This window comes from Rhinatrema bivittatum, chromosome 2, assembly GCF_901001135.1.
Source record: "Rhinatrema bivittatum chromosome 2, aRhiBiv1.1, whole genome shotgun sequence".
Taxonomy (NCBI): Eukaryota; Metazoa; Chordata; class Amphibia; order Gymnophiona; family Rhinatrematidae; genus Rhinatrema; species Rhinatrema bivittatum.
In genome coordinates this window covers 718,784,094-718,806,083 of record NC_042616.1, presented here as the reverse complement: position 1 = coordinate 718,806,083, position 21,990 = coordinate 718,784,094, and the positions used below count along the sequence as shown (strand labels likewise).

The window sequence follows — 21,990 nt, the reverse complement described above, 5'->3', positions numbered from 1 at the left end:
ATCTCCGCTGATTACATCATCTTCCCTCACCCCATTATCAACAACATTTCACATCAAGGACCACCATATTCCCTTCACAATTAACACATCAGCTCTTTATACATTTTTGAAGCTAGAGTCTCTACTTTACCATTACTAAGATAGCAAGGCCTGACAGCTGTAACCGGTTCTATAAATACAGTATGTATCAGGGGTTGTCAGAGGAACCACAGCTGTCTCCAAACCACCTACTCAGCAACAGTGACTGAGAAGTCAGGAACACGTATAATTACGGATGTGCCTTTTGGTTCTTGTTACCCACTTCGAGCATTATTTTATGAGAAGGTGGGCTGCAAACTGAAATGAAGTAGTCCAAAACCCATCTCACTCAACATTCCATTAGTCTACTAGAAAGGGACTGAAGATGTAATTTTATTTTCAGTTTTTTCTATTGTGTTAATAAAATATTTTTTGTTGCAGTTTTTGTATGTGGTGCCAGTTCCTATTTCTTTTTGTGATGCATACCTCTGGAAAATCTGAATGTGGATTTGTAAATGAAGCTGTGTATGTAGTGTGAAGAAGTGATGGAAGTGAAACTTGTGTGTAGATGATTGTATGCTAGAGATGTAACTGAATGCAGCATTGCTACCTATAGCTATGATCCATATATGAATGAGCCCTGCTTTCTAATGTAATGTTATGCTAGTACTGTACAGGGGGAGTTTTGTAACTGCCTGCACCAGTGTAAAGGCTGCAGGTACCTTCTACCCATAGCCTTTATTCCAGTTTGCAAAGGTAAAGTATGCATTTTCCCTTTGAATATTATCTCACCAAAACTACCTGTACACATTTACACTTGCTAATATGCATTCATGTTTTCTTTCGGAAAAATAGTTTCCCTACTGCTGCTTTACCTATCATCGCTACTTGCATGTGTGACCCATCTCTGCTGCCCTGTTACAGCATTGGACTCTCTTTTTATTTTATTCAGGTTGGCTTTGGGAGTTTGAATTGTGGGGCTCTGCCACTGGTGCTGGCTCCTTCTCTTTGAGGACATCACCAGGACCTCTTATAAAAGGTCCACTGCGACGTCGGACATTCCATTAATGTTTCCCTACTGCTGCCTTACCTATCATCGCTGCTTGCATGTGTGACTCATCTCTGACTGCTGCCCTGTTACAGCATTGGACTCTCTCTTTATTTTTTTCAGGTTGGCTTTGGGGATTTGAATCATGGATCTCTGTCACTGGTGCTGGCTCTTACTCTTTGATGACATCACCAAAGACCTCTTAATAAAGGCTCACCTGTGATGCCGGAGGCACCATATGCTGGGACGGATGTGTGCCTCAATCACGCGCACCTGACTCATTCTATGGGTTTGTGAGTATTTTATGAAGAGCCTGTCTTGTATTGAGTGTTTTATTTTATTTGTATCGTGGGTATTTATTTGCTTAGTTTTGTGTTGCCGGTACTTTCTGCGCTCGTAGCCTTGCTTTTTTGTATTTTATTGATGGCGATAATTCGGGTTAGAGGAGTGCCGCCTTGCCAACAAGGTTGTCAGTGGCAGTCCACTGGAGAAGGGTTGAAGGCAAAGGATATCTCTTTTTGTTGGCCCCCTTGCTGGAATTTAAGCTCTAATTTTATCAATTATTTACTGAGAGAGATAGAAGGTATTATAAGTTTACTGGTTTTTTTTAAATTTATTGTTCTTTTCTTTTTAACCATGGCTACTCAAATTCCTGTTTTAATGGGTAAAGGGAAATATGGGCTTTTTTGGAAGGGTAAACTTAACTAGCTGCAATTTAATTAGGATGGAGGAGGATAGTACTTCACTATCAATTTTTTATATTGTTTGTTCAGTGAGAACAAAGAGTGATTCGATTTTGGCAGTTTTAACTGATGTTAAACCAGATTTATTTCTTTTAACTGAAATGTTGTATTCGGAGGTCGATACTATATTGTTGAATTTACTCTGCCCTTCTGAATATAGTTGTTATTATCATACTAGAGTTGGGAAAAAGCAGGGGCGGAGTGATTTTTATTTTTAAGTAAAGTCTATCTGTTAAGGTAACTATATATAAGTTGGGAGAAGATAGCGAAAGTGTTGTAGTTATGATAGTGGTCTGGGCTATTGGCTCAGTGTATAGATTTCCGGGAAGGGATGGGACCTTAGTGGAAAGAATATTGTATTTTGTTTCTATGTTACATTTAATTTATCCATGCTTGTTGCTGTTGTGGTATTTCAGTATTAGAGTGGACTACACTTCAGTAGGTGCAGTGCAGTTTTTGAATGCGACAGAGAAAATAGGCCTCTGTTAAGTGATAAAAGAGGCTACTCCATGTGGGCCATACACTTGATTTGCTATTTACTGAAGTGGTTTACAGCCAGGTAATTTAGTGAAAGAACTCTGTTTAAGAGAACCGATATGGTCAGATCACCTTTTGATGTCCTTTACATTTTTTTGTCATGTTGGATCCCTTCTGCTGTAGGTAAGGCAGTGAATCATTTATCAAGAGGTCCAGTTGATTTAGATTTAAGCATGAGTGGGACAGTGTGAAGGGTAATATGGCCTGGAGTTCTGTTATTGCTCGCATATAGTCAATGGAAGATAATCTCTCTATGGTATAGGATAAAATAGCTCCAATTAAGGGGCTATTATCATTATTGAGGAATCGCATACTATGGTATTCAGTGACCTTGGTGCATAATAAGAAATGAGCCATGCAGCACTCAGAAAAGAGATGATGTAAACTGAATGCTCAGATATTGAAGCTGGCATTTTTTTGAGCACCGAAGGCAATGCAAAAACAGGAATTGGAAAGTAATCGTAAATAATATTTTACTAGACAGCTTAAAGGATCCTTAAATTGTCCTCAAACTTTGTTTAATGTAATATTGTGTTTAACATTGATTGCAATGTCTTTTCAATTCTTTGTAAGGATAAGATTTGTAGGATTCAGTTTTGCATCTGTTTCTCTTTCTGAACCTATGGATTTAAGTTCTAGAGGAAATTTGGATTGGACTAATTTCAAACTAGTGGCTTCAACAGAGGTGGAGGAGGTCCTTTTGGAATTAAAGGCCTCTTTCAGTCTATTAGTTGTATGTCCTCTGTGGATTCTTCAAAATTAGGGAGGTGATATGTTAGCACTCACTTCTCTATTCAACCATTTCTTAGAAGAAGGGATGAAGCCTACCTAGTTTAAGAAGGGGATAGTGTGTCCCATCTTGAAGATTTCTCATCTACCTCTTGAGTATTCATCTAGTTATCAACTAGACAAATCAAAGAGAGGATAGTTCTGAATCAATTGGTAAACTTTTTAGAAGACAACTTGACCTCGCATGAAAGGCAATGTGGGTTTAGGAAAGATCGGGAAACAGAATCTTTACTGATTTTTGTGATAGACTTTGCCTTGAGGGAATGGGAGCAAAGATTGGATTTTATGGGGTCATATCCTCCATGTTTGATTCCTTTCCCATAAGATTTTATTACAGAGGTTGGGATTGGGGAAATAACTGGTTTAGTTCTTTTTGGAAGATCGATGGTAACAGATGTGTATTGCAGATTCTAATTCTGTTTGGGCCCTAGTGATGACAGGGTCCCTCAAGGCTCATCTTTGTCACTGGTTCTCTTTAACCTTTATATGCTTCACCTCTGTTATTTGGTTCAAGATCTTGGGGGTTGGTTTTTTTTAATGAGTTATCTGCCGATTTTCAACTTGTGTTTCCAGTCAGAGAGGGGATAGATGCTACCTTGATGCAGGTCCAGAATGTTTTAGGAAACGTGAAAAATTGGATGTGCTCAAAACATTTATTGCTGAACGTGGCAAAGATGAAAATTCTTCATATTTTTAAGAGCATTCCAGCACATTTGTATTTTGATGACTTGACGATTCCAATCCTGTCTTCAGTTTAGAATCTTGGGGTTGTAGTGGATTCAGCCTTTTCCTTTAGGGTACAGATGATAGCTACTGTATGAGCTGGATTTTCAACTTTGTAAGTTGCTGTGCTTGAAATATATTTTACATAAGAAAGATTTCAGGGCGGGATTCAAGCATTTGTCTTTTCCACCCTGGACTATTATAGTGCCATATATATATGTTTACTTAAATGTCAGGTAAGGGCATTGCAATTGATGCTGAATGCTGTTGCTCGTTTATTGACAGAGACCTTCTATCCCATAACTTTTTAGTTTTCTTAGAAACCTCTCATGAGGGACTTTGTCAAACGCCTTCTGAAAATCCAAATACACTACACATACCGGTTCACCTTTATCCACATGTTTATTAACTCCTTAAAAAAAAAGAAGCAGATTTGTGAGGCAAGACTTCCCTTGGGTAAATCCATGCTGACTGTGTTCCATTAAACCATGTCAGGGTATCTAATAAATGATTGTGGCCAATACCTTCATTTGTGTGTTATGTTGTCATTTGTAATAAAAATAAAAAAACTGGTTTTGTATAAGTGAAAAATTTATGGTTTTGTATTGTTGTGGGGTACAAGGGTTATGTTTTTGTATCGGGTACAGGGAGCAAGGTAGGGACCCCAAGGGTGTCTCAACTGCCCTTGCTATGATCTTTACATTTTTTCATCTGATTATTTTTATTAACAAAGATTCAGCACTGCTGTTCTAGTAACTTAATTTATAGCTTTTTATTTATGACTATATATAGAATGCTTTAAGTTAATTTGTATATAATACTGTGTGAATTTTTTCTTTTTGTAATGTGTTTTTATTTGGAAACCACATTGATCTCGTTGGAATTGTGGTAAATAAAGAAATATTTAAACTAAACTACCTCATACAGTAAAAAAAAAGAGGCTTTTTGAAGTTTTATTTTCTTATTTTTACGAAGTACATAATTTGTAAAGTATCACAATCATTCCCACAGTAAGTCATAGAAGATGCATGACTATTGCAGTGCTTGGCCCAGACTTATGCAAGCCTGAGGAGTAAATATATTCAGGTCTGAGGACTTCCAAGAATAAACAGAATAAAAGGCACATATGTATGTTTATGACCATGTCTGTGGGTGGAGTGGAGGGCTTCAATGGAGTACCTATGTTGGCTCTTCCTCCCTGTGCACTGATTATTGTTTCCAGGCCACAACAAATTAATAATTTGCCAAATATTTTCTTTTCCAACAATTATATGTTGTTATTTCAACTATTCATTCTCCAGCGGCCAAAAATAATTTGAATCAACTGGGCCCTTACTGAAATCTGATACTTAAAAAAATTGAGGCATTAAAACCATCCAAAGGCCAGGTACTATACAGCATACAGATGTTTCAAGTTTTGTGAATGTTCCAAAACCTTTTCAGAATAAAAAATAATCACCCAGTGTAAGGCAACTCTATCCGATGTATTTTCACCTGTATCAAATACAAGTTTTACTTTTGAACTACACTCCTTATTAACATGTTTTGTCCTTTTTGGCTACAGCTCTGCTGCAGCAGGACCAAAGGATTAGGAAAATCAGCTTGTTTGAATCTAGACATTTAGAGGTTGAAGGATGCTCAAAATGTCCAGATATGAGCCAAGCCCCAAGCTACAGTCTGTACTTGTATAATGCTTACATGGTCAGATCATTTTCATTTTGTTCCATGAAGGTAAAAAGTTCTTTACTTTAAATGCAAAAGATGCGTGCTAAGAAAAAATAAGTATTTAAAACTCATAATTTATTTCCATATATTAGTCATAATACAAAACAACACACTCATGGAAGGAAAAACATTGCCCTCAAGAAGCTTACATGCCCAATGAGTCTCAGGCTATGGACAACATCTATTGTGGGAGATGCTAGTCGGTGAAATTCCTCAGGGAAGAGGTAAGGAAGTTGCAGGTGGAAGTGGCCAAGCAAAGGTGCATCTGGGAAGATGATGGTTTCATTGATAGATTTAGATAAGAAGAATTCAATATCTGCGAGTAAAAGCTAACTAGAGAGAAAAAGAGAAGCAGCAGAAGAGGAGGAAGACATGGCATCCCAGTTAAACAAAAACAGAAAGCTAGCCAGTTCTAACAGCTTATAGCATACCACCCCTGAGTTCCCATCAATTTAGTTACAGAACACATTTTCAGTCCTAAAATCAATAAAGAAGGAAGACACGCGATGAGTCTCACTAAGATCCCTATTAAGGAGCATGGCCTAGTGGTAGTTAGGTCAGATAGTGTATAGTACAGGAATGTACCATCTTTGCCACAGTGCTCCTTGTATGCATTTTTTTAGGTTGGATTAGAAAGTAAAGGGGGGGGGGGGTTCTTTTCAGTTCCCTTAAGTTTTTAAGGCAAAGGTCCAAAGCCCTGGCTGAAGAGTCTAAGAAAATTAAAAGATACAGTTTCAATTCATACCTAGTGGTTGATAAATTTACTCTAAGCGATTTTTGAGTATTGTACTCTTTATGTGTTTTTTGTTAGAAGGAAGTTTTTATCCAATCTTCCTACCCCAGAGAGAAGAGTGAAAAGAAGAAGTTTTCTCGGTCATCCTGGTATCCCTCAATCTGAGGGATTTTGTTTGCCCATCTGGTAAAATGGTTGCAGAAGGAGTGGAGGAACTGAGCTACCAATCTGGTGCTCACAAATAGCAAACAGCTAAGGAGGGGCATATAAGGTACATGAGAGGAGAGGAGAAAGTTTGGAGGACTCAAGAGCAAGTATTGGATCCCATGTTCTTCAGGGGGAGAACTTAAGGGAGGAATACCCATTCCAGTCCACCCCTTTATCCAAGGATAAAGAAGGGACCTTGAGGTATAGAGCAAGGGATCACAGATTCAGCAGAGTGGCTTACCTGTAACAGGTGCTCTCTGAGGACAGCAGGATGTTAGTCCTCACACATGGGTTACATCATCAGATGGAGCCCTGATACAGAAAACTTATGTCAAAATTTCTAGAACTTAGACTTGCCATACTGGGGCATGCCCAACATGCCCTATACCACGTGTCCATGCAGGATCCCTATTCAGTCTTATAACAAAGAATTAGATATAAATAAAAAAAATAGGAGAAACCCAACTCTGCGGGGTGGCAGGCAGGTTTCATGAGGACTAACATCATCCTGTCCTCGGAGAACACCTGTTACAAGTAAGCAAATTTGCTTTCTCTGAGGACAAGCAGGATGGTAGTCCTCACACTTGGGTGAATTCCTAGCTTCAAGCTGCTCCCCAACATAAAAGGGGACTAACAGACACCGAAACCAAGTGCCAACAGGCACAATAATGGTGCTGATGGTAACAGAAGGGGAGACAACCTGAACCCAAACAATGGACCCTAAGTGGGAGAGAGTTGGGTTCTACACCTTAGAGTCTGAAGGACAGATTGACCAAACCTACTGTCATGTCGGCCATCCCTATCCAATCAATAGTGAGATGTGAATGAGTGGAAAGAACTCCACTTTGCAGCTTTGCAGATCTCTTCCATGGGAACTGCTTGCGAGGGGGTTACCGACACTGCCAGGGCTCTGACAGAATGAGCCTTGATATGACACCCAAGATGCAGTCTTGCCTAAGCAAAACAGGAGGAGATGCAATCTGCTAGCCAATTTGATATTGTCTGTTTGGCAATAGCAATGCCCAACCTATTCTTTTCAAAAGAAACAAAAAGTTGGGTGGACTGTCTATGGGCTTCTGTCCGCTCCAGACAGAAGGCTAAGTTCACTTGCATTCTAAACTGTGCAGGGTTCATTCATCTTGGTGCAAATAGGGCCTGGGAAAGAATGTTGGCAGGACAATGGACTGGTTAAGATGGAAGTCCGTTACCACCTTAGGCAGGAACTTAGGGTGCCATCGCAAATCCTCCCAGTTATGATAAAATTTAGTGTAAGGTAGATAAGCCACTAAGGCCTGGAGCTCGCTGACTCTGAACACTGAGGTGATCACTACCAAAAATATGATCTTCTAGGTCAGGTATTTCAGGTCACAGGTGTGCAACAGCATAAAACGAGCTTTCATCAGCTGAGCTAACAACATGTTGAGATTCTAAGACACAGTGGGAGGCCTTAGGGGAGGCTTCAATTAAAACAATACAATACAACTATAGGTTATACAGAGATGGGTTTACCACCTACACCATGATGGTATGGGCCAATTGCACTGAGATGAAATCTAACAGAGTTCGTTTTCAAGCCAGCTTCCAATAGGTGTAGAAGGTAATCAAGCAGTTTTTGTGTGGAGCAGGAGAATGGATCTAGGGCATTCTGCTCATACCACACAGAAAACCTCCTCCACTTCAGGACATAGGATTTTCTAGTGGAAGGCTGTCTAGAAGCCACCAGGACCCGAGACATATCTTCCGAAAGATCAAGTGGTTGTAAAACTATCCTATTAACATCCAGGCTGTGAGCAATAAGGCCTAGAGGGTGGGATGTCTCAACCTGCCTCGATCTTGAGTGATAAGATCTGGGGCAGCCCCCAGACTGATTGGTCTCCGGATGGACAACTCCCACAGGACTGGAAACCAGAACTGTCTCAGCCAATAAGGGGCTATGAGTATCATAGTCTTCTTGCCTTGTGAAGTTTCAAGAGTCATCGCTACTAAGAGAATCGGAGGATATGCGTACAGAAGACCTTTTCTCCAATGTCAAGCAAGGGCATCTGAGACTGGTTTGCTGTCTGTCCTCTACAGGGAACAGAACAAAGGAACCTTTCTGTTGCAAGGGGAGATGAAGAGATCCACGTCTGGGCTCCCCAGAGGTGGAATATCCGATTGTCAACCCCCTGGTCTAGGGGTCTGGAGGCATGACTCAGTTTGTCCACTAACATGTTCTTGTTCTGGCCAGGTACATGGCCCTAAGCACCATCCCAGGGAACAGGGCCCAAGACCAAATCTGACCCTGTACCTTCCTGCTTGTTAACACACCACATTGCTACTTGGTTGTTGGTTTGAATCAGGACAACTTTATTGGACAGCCATAGAAACATAGAAACCTAGAAAGTGTGGCAGAAAAGGCCCCCACAGCCCATCCAGTCTGCCCAGAAAGCTCCCAAAGTTATCAGTTTCCTATACTGCCAAGGTAGGGCTCTTGTTGATTACTGTTTGGATCAATTCCCCCCCCCCCCCCCCCCCCCCCCCCCCCCCCCTCCCCCCCCCCCCCCCCACCACACCCACCCCCCCCCCCCCCCCCCCCGCTGTTGAATCAGAGAGCAATGTGCAATGTTAGAGGTCCATCAGAAGTGTAGTATCAGGCTTTTGGTTAAGGGTACTAACCATCGAATTAAGCAAGTTACCCCCACCAAGCAAGTTAACCCCATGCTCCTGTGTTTTCCCAGACCCTACAGTTCATGTCTTTGTTGGCTGCTGTCTGAATCCAATTCCTCCTTTCCTCTTTGCCATTTAAGCAGCAAGCAATAATGGAGTTGCAATCACATTTTGAAGACTATTTGCCAAGGGTAGTATTTGCCACAACCAGCAAGATACCCCCCATGCCTTACTTCATTCCCCTCCCCCCTTGCCCTTTAGGGATCCACGTGTTTTAGCCCATGCCCTTCTGAAATCTTGCACAATTTTTGTCTTCACCTCCTCCTCCGGCAGGGCATTCCAGGCATCCACCAACCTCTCCGTGAAGAAATATTTCCTGACACTGCTTCTGAGTCATCCTTCCTGGAGTTTAATTTCATGACCCCTAGTTCTATTGGATTCATTCCAGCGGAAAAGGTTTGTTGACCGTGCAACATTAAAACTTTTCATGTATCTGAAGGTCTATATCATATCTCCTTTGCTCCTCCTCTCCTTCAGGGTATACATATTTAGGTCTTTCAACCTCTCCTCATAAGTCATTTGATGAAGACCTCTCACCATTTTGGTTGCCCTTCTCTGGACCGCCTCCAACTTGTCTTTGTCCCTTTTGAGATATGGTCTCCAGAACTGAACACAGTATGCCAGGTGAGGCCTCACCAAAGTCCTGTACAAGGGGATTATCACTTCCTTTGTTTTTACTAGATATTCCTCTCTCTATGCAGCCCAGCATACCTCTAGCTTTAGCTATCGCCTTGTCATATTACTTTGCCATCTTCAGATCGCAAGACACTATCACCCCAAGGTCTCTCTCCTGTTCCATACACAGCAGTGCTTTATCCCCTATCGCAAACAGTTCCTTCAGATTACCACATCCCAGATGCATGACTCTGCACTTCTTGGCATTAAATCCCAGGTACCATATCTTCGGCCACTCTTCAAGCTTCCTTAGATCATGACTCCTTCTCTCCACTTTATCCGGTGTGTCGACTCTGCTGCAGATCTTAGTATCATCCGCAAATAGACAAACAGAAAGCCTGTGAGGGAGTCAATTGGACCGTTAGATAATTGAGGGGTTAAAGGGGCAATCAGAGAAGATAAGGCCATCGTGGAAAGATTAAATTTCTTTGCTTCAGTGTTTACTGAAGATGTTGGGGAGATACCCATATCAGAGAAGGTTTACAGGGTAATGATTCAGATGGACTGAACCAAATCACGGTGAACCTAGAAATGATTGGCCTGATTGACAAATTGAAGAGTAGTATATCACCTGGACTGAATAGTATATACCCCAGGGTTCTGAAGGAACTAAAAAATGAAATTTCAGACCTATTAGTAAAAATTTGTAACCTATCATTAAAATCATCCATTGTACCTGAACACTGGAGGGGTGGCTAATGTAACCCTAATATTTAAAAAAGTGCTTCAGGGGCAATCCAGGAAACTACAGACCAGTTAGCCTGACTTCAGTGCCAGGAAAAATAGTGGGAAAGTGTTCTAAATATCTAAATCACTGAACATATAGAAAGACATGGTTTAATGGAAAAAGTCAGCATGGCTTTACCCAAGGCAAGTCTTGCCTCACAAATCTGCTTCACTTTTTTGAAGGAGTTAATAAACATGTAGATAAAAGTGAACCGGTAGATGTAGTGTACTTGGATTTTCAGAAGGAGTTTGACAAAGTTCCTCATGAGAGGTTTCTAGGAAAGTAAAATGTCATGGGATAGGTGGCGATGTCCTTTCGTGGATTACAAACTGGTTAAAAGACAGGAAACAGAGAGTAGGATTAAATGGACAATTTTCTCAGTGGAAGGGAGTGTGCAGAGGAGTGCCTCATGGATCTCTATTGGGACCCGTACTGTTCAATATATTTATAAATGATCTGGAAAGAAATACGACAAGTGAGGTATTCAAATTTGCAGATGATACAAAATTGTTCAGAGTAGTTAAATCACAAGCAGATTGTGATAAATTGCAGGAAGACATTCTGAGACTAGAAATTTAGGCATCCAAATGGCATATGAAATTTAATGTGGATAAGTGCAAGGTGATGCACATAGGGAAAAATAACCCACGCTATAGTTATACAATGTTAGTTTCCATATTAGGAGCTACCACCCAAGAAAGAGATCTAGGCGTCATAGTGGATAACATATTGAAATCATCAGTTCAGTGTGCTGCGGCAGTCAAAAAAGCAAACAGAATGTTGGGTATTATTAGAAAGGGAATGGTGAATAAAACGGAAAATGTCATAATGCCTCTGTATCGCTCCATGGTGAGACCGCACCTTGAATACTGTGCATAGTTCTGGTCGCCGCATCTTAAAAAAGATAGTTGCGATGGAGAAGGTACAGAGAAGGGCTACCAAAATGATAAAGGGAATGGAACAGCTCCCCTATGACGAAAGACTAAAGAGGTTAGGACTTTTCAGCTTGGAGAAGAGACGGCTGAGGGGGGATATGATAGAGATGTTTAAAATCATGAGATGTCTAGAACGGGTTAATGTGAATCAGTTATTTACTCTTTTGGATAATAGAAAGACTAGGGGGCACTCCATGAAGTTAGCATGTGGCACATTTAAAACTAATCGGAGAAAGTTCTTTTTTACTCAACGCACAATTAAACTCTGGAATTTTTTGCCAGAGGATGTGGTTAGTTCAGTTAGTATAGCTGTGTTTAAAAAACGATTGGATAAGTTCTTGGAGAAGTCCATTACCTGCTATTAATTAAGTTGACTTAGAAAATTGCCACTACTATTACCAGCAACAGTAGCATGGGATAGACTTAGTTTTTGGGTACTTGCCAGGTTCTTATGGCCTGGATTGGCCACTGTTGGAAACAGGATGCTGGGCTTGATAGACCCTTGCTCTGACCCAGTATGACATGTTCTTATGATATATCCCTTCCCCAATGTCGCTCACAAAGACTTGCAGGTCTGGGATTTTATTGCCCAGAGTACGAGCATTTGTGCTCATAGCTCTCCAGTTTTGTTTGTTCTGTTTACTGCTTTTCTTAGGCTTGGTTTTTGCCTTATTCAGCTGACTTTTTTTATCCCCTTCATCCTTCTCCTTTATTTTTGCATTTGGTTTTGATTTTGTTGTTCGGGGGTGACACTCCACTCTCCCCCCTGCTACCTCCCCCCTTCTCTGAAAGCCCATAGCATGTACTTGATCACTCCGAGCTCTAAAAAATTGATTTAGCTACAGTTTTCCTGGACAGACCTGAGACCTTGGGTGCTGAGCCCATATACAGCCCAGGTTGGACACATCCCTGGTTAGGAAAATTTGGGTAGGAATTTCTTGGAATGAGATCCCCTGTACCAGATTCGAAAGTATCCGCCACCAGGACAAAAAATCCCAGAAGGGTGAGTTGACTTGGATGTAATCCTGGAGGTTCTGCGTGGCCTGGCACCATTGTGACTTCAGGGTCCATTGGGACTTGCACATGTGGCAATCATGCCAAGGGAGTGACATGACGGTTGCGGCCATATGGTCCAACAAACTCAACATGTGCTAGGCTGAAACTTGCTGGCTTTGCTGAATCTCTGCCACAATGGTCATCAAAGTGATGGCCCTTCAATGAGGCAGGAAGGCCTTGACCTGAGCTGTGTCTAGCAGGGTTCCTATGAAGTCCAATTGAAGTGACGGGCTAAGATGGGAATTCTGGTAGTTGATGATGAACCCTAGTGACTCCAATACTCAGATGGTCAAGCACATGGACCTGACAGCCTCTCTTGACCAGCCAATCGTCCAAATAATGGAAAAAACATGCACCCCTAGAATGCAGAGGTGCGCCACCACAACAGTCAGGCATTTTGTGAAGACCTGTTGGGCTGACACTAGCCCAAATGGCAACACCCGATATGGGAAGTGCTGTTTTTCCACCAATAATTTGAGATGTTACAGTGATTTGGGAAGATCTTGATGTGGGTGTACACATCCTTCAGATCAAGGGAGCACAGCCAGTCCTCTTTTTGCAAAAGCAAGAACAATGTGCCGAGGGAAACAATCTTGAACTTTTCCTTTTTGATAAATCTGTTCAAAGCCTTTAGGGCTAGTCCGAGAAAGAGTCCTCCTGTTTTCTTTGGCATCAGGAAGTACCTGGAGTAAAATCACTGCTCTCTTTGTCCTGGTGGAACAGACCCAACTGCTTTGGCCATTAAGAGGGAGCAGAGCTCTGTTAGTAGTACCTTCTGATGTACTACTAGCCCCCAAAACGGGCACAGAGGGCAATATGGCGGGGCACCCAATAGGTTCAGTCGGTACCCTTGATAGATGATGGAAAGAACCCACTGGGGTCTGAAGTTATACTAGGCCACTGGTTCGCAAAGAACTGCAGCCTGCCCCCGACAGGTGGATCCATTGCCCTGGGTTCGAGTTACTAGACTATGATCCCTACTGTTATGCGTGCCGCCCGCGGCAGACCCGCGGCATGGCCCCCTCACCTCTCTACAGTGACTCCAGCTTCTGGTTCCTCCTAGCTGGTGGTGGTGGGCCGCCAGCTCCATCCTTGAGCCTCCCCCGGTGCCTCTGGCCCTGCCACAGTCCCTGGCATTCCCGGTCCTGCTACCACTTCTTGTCAGGCCTCTCCGTGTAGCCTGCAGAGAGATGCCGCTACTCGCTCCGCGCCCCTCCCTAGGCGTGTGCGCGCACCATTGATCCTTAAGTAGGGACCGTGGCGGGAACCTAGCCGCGGCCCTGGATAATGTCAACTGCAGCTACAGTATTTAAGCTCAGGCTCCGCTCCCAAGTGTTGCCTTGCAACAGGTCTCCTCGCTGGTCGAGTACTCGTTTCCCTCCTTGAGATTCGTCTCATCTCTGCATTCCTGTTCCTCGTTGTTCCTGGTTCCTGTCTCCTTGTTCCTACCCTGCTTCATATTTCGGATTGACTACACGGACTTTGACTTTGCTTTGCCTGACCACGCCATTGACTCTCTCTAAGGCCGGACCTCTGCTTCACCTGATTTCGCCATTGACTCTCTACAAGCCCGGACTTCTGCTTCACCTGATTACGCCATTGACTCTCTAAGCCCGGACTTATGCTTTCGCCTGACTACACCATTGACTCTCTCCAAACCCGGACCCCTGCTTCGCCAGACTATGCTACTGCCTATCCTCCAGACCCAGACCTCTGCTTCGCCTGACTACGCTATTTCCTATTTCCAGACCCAGACCTCTGTTTCGCCTGATTACGCTATTGCCTGTCTCCAAACCCAGACTTCTGCCTTGCATGACTACGCTCTTGACTATCTCCATGATTAGACCTCAGCCTTGCTTGCCACTTCTTTCGGATTGCCGCCAGCCCTGACTCAAGCCTGCTCTTTGATGCCTCTCCAGCTTACTCCCTGGATGTGGTTTATTCAGGCTTTGGCCTGCTCTTGCTCGAGCACCCCCCTGTCTGCCTCCGTTCCATTGGTGCCAGAGTTTCCAGGACATTACCCAATCCAGAGTAAGACTGTACCATCTCTCACCTGCTGTCTCTGGGCTGAACCAACTCTTACTTCGACTACAAACTGAAGCCCACCTAAGTCTTGCTGGCCCTGGCACCCAAAGGCTCAATCTGTGGGGAACGAGGGCAGGTATAGGTTAAGCTTCAGCAGCCTCTATCAGCCCACTCCACCTGCCGATGGTGGGGACCAGTAAATCCTTACCTACGGGTTGCGCCACCTCAGCCCAAGGGTCCACCTCCAACGCAACACCTACGACTCAGTCAAAATCCTGTCCCTGGAGTTGACTGAGGTGCTGGCTGGCCCTTGAGGGCTCTCTGATGCCTGGGATGGTTGCGTGGCCCTGATGCTGCGGACAGGAGCAAGGGGGCAGAAGATACTACTTCCTCTGGCAAAAAGAAAGACTTCTACAGCCCCAATCTTTCCAAACTCTTAACAAAGGAAGACGGGTCTGGAATGCTGGCAGAGAGTTGTTGGAGGGTTTCATGGTGGTCCTGGAGCTGGGCTACCCACATCCCTCACCCTATCTTCAATGAGATTCTCCCCCATACACAGCACGTCAGTAAGTCTTTCCTGTATCTCTGGTCGGAGATCTGAGGCCTATAGCCATGCAATTCTATGGGCACAGATTCCAGTTGCAGAGACCCTCAATGTCATCTCAAAAACATTGTAGGTCGGTCAGACCTTGTGTTTTCCACACTCCAGGTCCTCATGCACCAGCAACATGAGGGTGTCCTGCTGCTGCTGAGGCAACTGCTTGGCCATCTCTTGCATCTGCTTCCAGATGACCTGTAAGTACTGGCTCATGTAGAGCTAGTAAGAAGTTATGCAGGCAATGAGCATGGCTCCCTCAAAACCTTCCTTCCTAAAGTGTCCATTGCTTTGTGATCTTTCACCTGTGGTGCCAAAAAATGGGTCTGAGACCATTTGGCTTTCTTGAGAGCAGATTCGACTACCATCAACTGGTGGGGAAGCTGGGAGCCTTCTGGATGAGGTAAACTCCATCAACTTTCTTATTCACAGGAGGCACTGTAAGGGAGTGTTCTCACATTCTTGGCAGTAACTCCCTAAGATAGTCGTCTACCAGGACTGCCACAATCTCCTTAGGAGGCTCCAAAAACTGGAGGTTTTCAAGCAATTTGTGCCTGGCATCTACCTCCCTCAGTAACTGAAACAGGATGGCCTCTGCCATTGCCCTCACAAACCCTGTGAAGGTTAAGTCCTTAGGTGGAGATTTCCTTCGCTCTTCTGGAGGAGAAGGTTCTGAGGGGAGACCCTCAACGCCATTAGAGGAGGACTCCATGGAGTCATCCCCCCAGGGGTCATAGGGGCCCTCATCCTCACTCAAATCAGCAGGGGATGGGGCCCTATGCACTCAGCTTTCATCCAGAGGTGCAGGCACCAGCAGAGCTGGGCGGGGTTCTGCAGGTCTTGGCATCTCAGCCAGCCTAGGTGGAGCTTCCTCCTTCAAGGAATGGGCCACAACTACTGAATCAGCAGGGGAAGGTTGGGGCACCGATGCCAGCTAGGTCGGTAATACGTTGATGAGTGCATGGAGCTTCTCCATCAGCGGCTTCAAGATGGACAGTGCCATGGCACCGATGCTCCGCATTGCTCGCTCGTCCACCAGTTGTACTTGCCACTCAAGCTCCTCTTCAAACACTGCTGATACCAACACCGACTGAGAGGAAGGAGGGGTGGCCAGATTCTCTTCAGAACTGACAGGATGATCGGTGATTGGCATCAGGATCGGTGGAGGCAGTCGCAGACCCAGGCATGGGGTCACTTCGGGGTCATCACAGCATGAGCTGGCACATCCCCATACCCGGCACTGTTCTTCGACGGAGACCGATGCTTTTTCAGCTTCCCTTAATTCTCGGCATGGTCTTTCCCTGGTGCCGAGGCCAATGAGAAGGAACCTGACATCCTTGGCCTGGAGGAGTCTGACAATGGCTGGTCTCTGCCCTATCCATCAACAGAACTGATGGACCCGCTGATGTTGATGGTTATGTGTCCATCAGTGCAGCTCAGTGGACTTTTGATGCCGATGCGGTCGATTCGGTCTTTTCTGGCCTGAAGAGGCACTCCTTCTTATCAAGCCAAAGACTACATCCTTTTGGAGTAGCCTGGGTGTATTTGCAGCAACCTTGGATGTTATGCGATGCACCCAGGCAGAAGGACATGGTGCTTGGGCACTGAGGGCATTGCTTAAACCCAGATTTAGCCTTGATGGGACAAAATCAACAGGAAGCAGATCAAAATCAATAGCAATGGGCATTCATGGCTGGCAGGCATCGAGCACTGCCAGCACAGGGAATTGACCACGAAAGGAAACTTATCAATAAACGTCAAAAACCCTGACTAAGAACACTACGGGGAAGACTGAGAGGGACCCGACACTAAATGCAAGCAAAGAAAATCGTGTAAAAGCAAAAAAAATGGAAAGTTTTCCAAAAGATGCCAAAAAGCCCAAAAGTGAGATCAAAACCGCATTGCTGCAGCTCTGTGAATAAAGAGAGACTGAAGAGAGAACCTGCATGCACGGTTAGTATAGGGCATATTGGGCATGCCCAGTGTGGCAAATCAAAGTTCTAGAAACTTTGACACAAGTTTTCCGGTGACATCATGGGTGACATCTGATGATGTCACCCATGTGTGAGGACTACCATCTTGCTTGTCTTCGAAGAAACAACTTTTCAGTTTCCATAATGATTTTATCGAAGAATAAGAACAAAAGATATGCCATGCCAGGTCAGGCCAAAGGTCCATCAAGCCCAGTATCCTGTTTCTAACAGTGGCCAATCCAGATTACAAATACCTGCAGGATCCCAAAAGGTTGATAGATTACATTCTGCTTATCCCAGGGATAAGTAATGGATTTTCTCAAGTCCAACTTAATAATGATGGAGTCTTCTTCCAGGAACTTGTCCAAACAATTTCAAAGCCAGCTACACTAACCACTTTCACCACATCCTCCAGCATCAAATTTTCTTACCGCATTTAATTAAGCAGTAAGTAAAAAAATATTTCTTCTATTTGTCTTAAATGTATCACCTAGTAACTTCATTTGTACTTTTTAAACAGTAAACAATCAATTCATGTTTACCCATTCCACGCCACTGATTAATATATAGACCTGTATCATATCTCCCTTATTTATTTATTTAAAAGGTTTTATATATCGCACTGTACAAGGAGACTTGATTGTGTATCAAGTGCAATATTGTTCATTTAAAAAAAAATCTCTCAGTATTGTTTATTTATTTATTTGTTGATTTTTATATACCGACATTCGTCGGAACATCATGCCGGTTTACACTGTAACAAATTAACAAGAGAGTGAAATACAATAAACAGGGATGGGGAAGGGGGAGCAGCAACAAATTATGTTTATGTTGGAATGCAAGCATATTTCTTTATTTGCACTTAGAAGATAAAGAATAAAGAATGCCCAAGGTCTTAGAGATGTATCCTTTCCTCCTATGGAGAATCCATTTTTTGTTCAAGAAAGAGAGTGAAAGAAAGTAATACAGACTTAGCGCCCAGGTATTGAGAATGAGCCCTGTGACTCCCTGTAGTTTACCTGAGTTGGTGTGGCACATAAAACTGAAAGAAAGGCTATAGAGCACTCCAGAGGCTACAACAAAGTGAGGAAAAGGACTGTTGTTGGTAACTGTTTTCTCTCTGGGGCAAAGTGAAACATTTCGCTGACCTGAAATATTGTCCAGGGAGAAGTAAAAATCTGTGATTTAACAGAAAGGCTGCCAAAACTCATCAAGCCCTCTGTCTACTACCTCATGCTGTTCATGCATGTGGGCACCAATAATACAGGAAATTATGATCTGGAACATATCAAAAAGGCTACATGAAACTAGAAATAGGGTTAATGAGGCAGGTGGTCTTCTTGTCTATCTGCCCAATCAGGAGTAAAGATATGACAAGAGTCAGTCTCATCCTGGAGATGAACATACAGCTGCATGGATAGAGCAGATGACAAGATTTTGTTTTTTTGATCATGATATGATACCCAGTGAAGATGGTCCAGTGAGTAAAGAAGGGATACACCTGTCAAGAAATAGAAATAATTTATTTCCTTATAAGACTCGCTAACCTAGTAATGGGGTCTTTAAACTAAGTTTATGTGCAGATGGTGACAAAAGCAGAACATTTAATAATTGGAATGAGGTCTCAGGAATGGGAAGTGCACACAGAGTCATGTATAATTAATTGTGGAAGCCATTTAAATACCAGATGGAAATTGGAAGATTGTAAAATGAAGACAGTAAGAAGGCTGGTGTGATGAAGTAAGCATCCCAAGCAGACAAAAACAGTCCAGAGATGGGGGATAAAGCAACTTTCCACAGACAAACAGGCCGATACAGTAAGGACGCATAAGAAAGAGTGTGGCAGTGCTGGGCGCACCCTCGTTTGCCGCGCGCACAGTTTGGATCACATACCGCTCGATACAGTATTCAAATGAGACGCAAATGCAAGCCGGGTCCAAAGCGCGTCCATGAAGCGGTAGGCGTGCGCAATCCATTTTACTGTATAGAGCGGTATACAGCGCCTATACAGTATCCTGGGTGTGCTGGTACCTGTCATTTCAAATGTCATTCCACCAGGAAGTGGATGGGTTCTCCTACAGACCCCGCTGCCTTGAGCACCGGAGGCAGCAAGCCCCAGTAGCCAGCGATCAGCGGCAGGGAGCACAACAAAGCGCCTGTGCGCTCAACTCCGATTTTCCTCCTCCTTCGGACGGGCAAGAGAGAGACTAAATTTCACGGGCAAACTTTCCCCCAGCCCCCGCTCACCTGCCCTGGCCGCGGCCACGCAAGCCCCCAGCAGCAGAAGGACGTCCATGGGTGCCAGTCTCCCGTGCGGGCGCGCTGACAGCTCCGGAGCAGCCCCAGTCCTCTCGCCCCTCCTCCCGAGCCGCGCACCGCGGCTCCCCTGCCTCCTGGGGGCAGCCGGCGGCGACAGCAGCTTCAGCAGCCCGGGGCGGATCGGGTGCTCCCTATGCGAGGCGGCTCCCAGCAGTCCCCGCCGGCGAAACTGCATGAACGCCCGCCTGTACGTCCAATTTGGGCGCTCAAGGCAGCAGGTGCATGAACGCACATGGTGACCTCGGACGTCCAGCCAGGCGCTCAGGTCACGGCGCGCGTTCATGCGCCTGATGCCTTGAGCGCCCAAATTGGGCATTCAGGCGTGCGTTCATGCGCCTTAGTTTCCAGTTAAAAGTGCCAGAAACCTTAAGCCCCTCACTTAGGAACATCAAGCATTTGGTTTTACTTTGTGCAAAGTGCAGAAGAATAATTCCAGCCTTTCAATATCTTGTAATTTGAACCATTCTGTGAGCCAGAGACCTTTAATCAGTATCTTGAATGACTGTCTCAATAAGTTATTGGTGATACAATCTGATCCTTCCCAGCAGCACACCTGAATCAGGGTTTTCATACAATAGTGTAATAGCTGGAGGAGCTTACATTGGCTTATCTGAGTATGAACTCTTAGAGAAACCTTAGATCTGGAGGATTCATATGCTAGGACAGAGTTCCAGTTTATATAATAAAATCAGCCAAGGGATCAAAGTGAAATTTGCATACATTCATTAGTAGAGAGATACTGATTTCTGAAACACAAGGGTGGCAGTCCTGGATGGCGTGGTGTAATGGAGGTATTTTTTGAGGGCTTGCATTTTCAAATAGTAGTTTCTGATCAATTTTTAGATCAATAAGAAACTGCTAAAAAAAACTACTTAAAGTAATAAAGGTCAAGCTAACAGTCAAGAAAATGGGACATATCAGTACTATCTGTCTCCTTGAATCAATCTCAAGATTTAAAAAAATCCACCCATCCCTAAGCATTGGAGATTGGTACTAAAGTCAGCACACCAAAGTCCATCATATGATACATGCATTTTGCATTCATATTTTCAGGAATATTTATCTGAAATTGTTCCTAAAAAAGGGAGATGTGTAAGGCATATGATAACTTTGATATCCAATTATCAACAGCTTTGAATTTAGATTGCATATGTCCATAAAGGCATGTAGTGTATTTGAATCCGGTGATTTTGGAGTTTCTTCCTAATTAATGAGTTTACTGTTTCCAGTGGCACCACTTTTGTCTCTACTGTGATTCTAAATCAGCCATAACCAATGGGTGCCATCAAATGACAGCACTGAAACAGACTCATTTCTCAGAGCACAGAATTATTTTTGAGCATGCACAGGAGAACCCGCATACAGCTGCTGCCTCAAGCCCCTCAAGTCTTTCTTCATCAGAGCTACCGCATGAATGGATTCCCACTTTCTCTCAAAAGTTTTAGGCATTAGTAACTTTTTGAATTTGCAAGTTCGTGCTGCTGTCTCAGCAGTCCCTCAGAACTTTTAAGTTCTCCATTGCCTCAGATACAATCTTAGGCACCGTGACCTCGGACGTCCAGCCGGGCGCTCAGGTCACGGCGTGCGTTCATGCGCCTGCTGCCTTGAGCGCCCAAATTGGGCGTACAGGCGCATGGACTGCTGGAAGCCGCCTTGCATGGGGAGCACCCGATCCGCCCCGGGCTGCTGAAGCCGCTGTCGCCACCGGCTGCCCCCGGGAGGCAGGGGAGCAGCGGTGCGCGCCTCGGGAGGAGGGGAGAGAGGACTGGGGCTGCTCCAGAGCTGTCAGCTCGCCCGCTAGAGAGACCGGCACCAATGGACGCCCTTCTGCTGCTGCTGCTGGGAGCTTGCATGGCCGGGGGAAAGTTTGCCTGTGAAATTTCGTCTCTCTCTTACCTGTCCGAAGGAAGTGGAAAATGATTTTCGCCCTGTCATTGCTTTATTTTTTGTAATAATTTCCCCCCCTTGTGTGAGAAGCATTTTTTTCTGTGGATTGGGTTGGTTTGGGACTGGGCGGCTAAGTTCACCACACTAACGCCAGGGTCAGGATAGGCGGTAAATTTGCAGGTTAAAGACGCGGCAAAATAGCTGGTTAAAAAGGCGATAATCTGGGCGTATGTTACTGTATCGAAGGGAATAGCTAATCCGATCATTAACATATCATATACATGCCGCGGGCGGAAAGGGATACGTGATCTTCAAGAAGCGGTAAGGGCGCGTAAAACCGGATACTGAATCGCGGGTTAGACATACGCGTCCAAATTGTGCGTACAGAGCGGGTTAGAAATGGGGTAACCGCGGCCGCGCTTTACTGTATCGGCCTGAAAGAGAGCACGATAAAGAAAACCCTGAAGGAGAAAGAAAAGCAGAGAAAAGATGTAATCGTGCTTTAAGAATGAGAAGGGAAGAGATAAGGAAATGTAGTCCCAGACAAACTTACCTAAAAGTCACTGTGA

At 44.2% G+C, this 21,990-nt stretch overlaps 1 protein-coding gene across 1 annotated transcript in view; it reads right to left on the bottom strand.

The window, feature by feature from the left end:
• VPS13B (vacuolar protein sorting 13 homolog B) overlaps positions 1-21,990 on the bottom strand; it is a 2,198,633-nt gene that overhangs the window by 386,902 nt on the left and 1,789,741 nt on the right.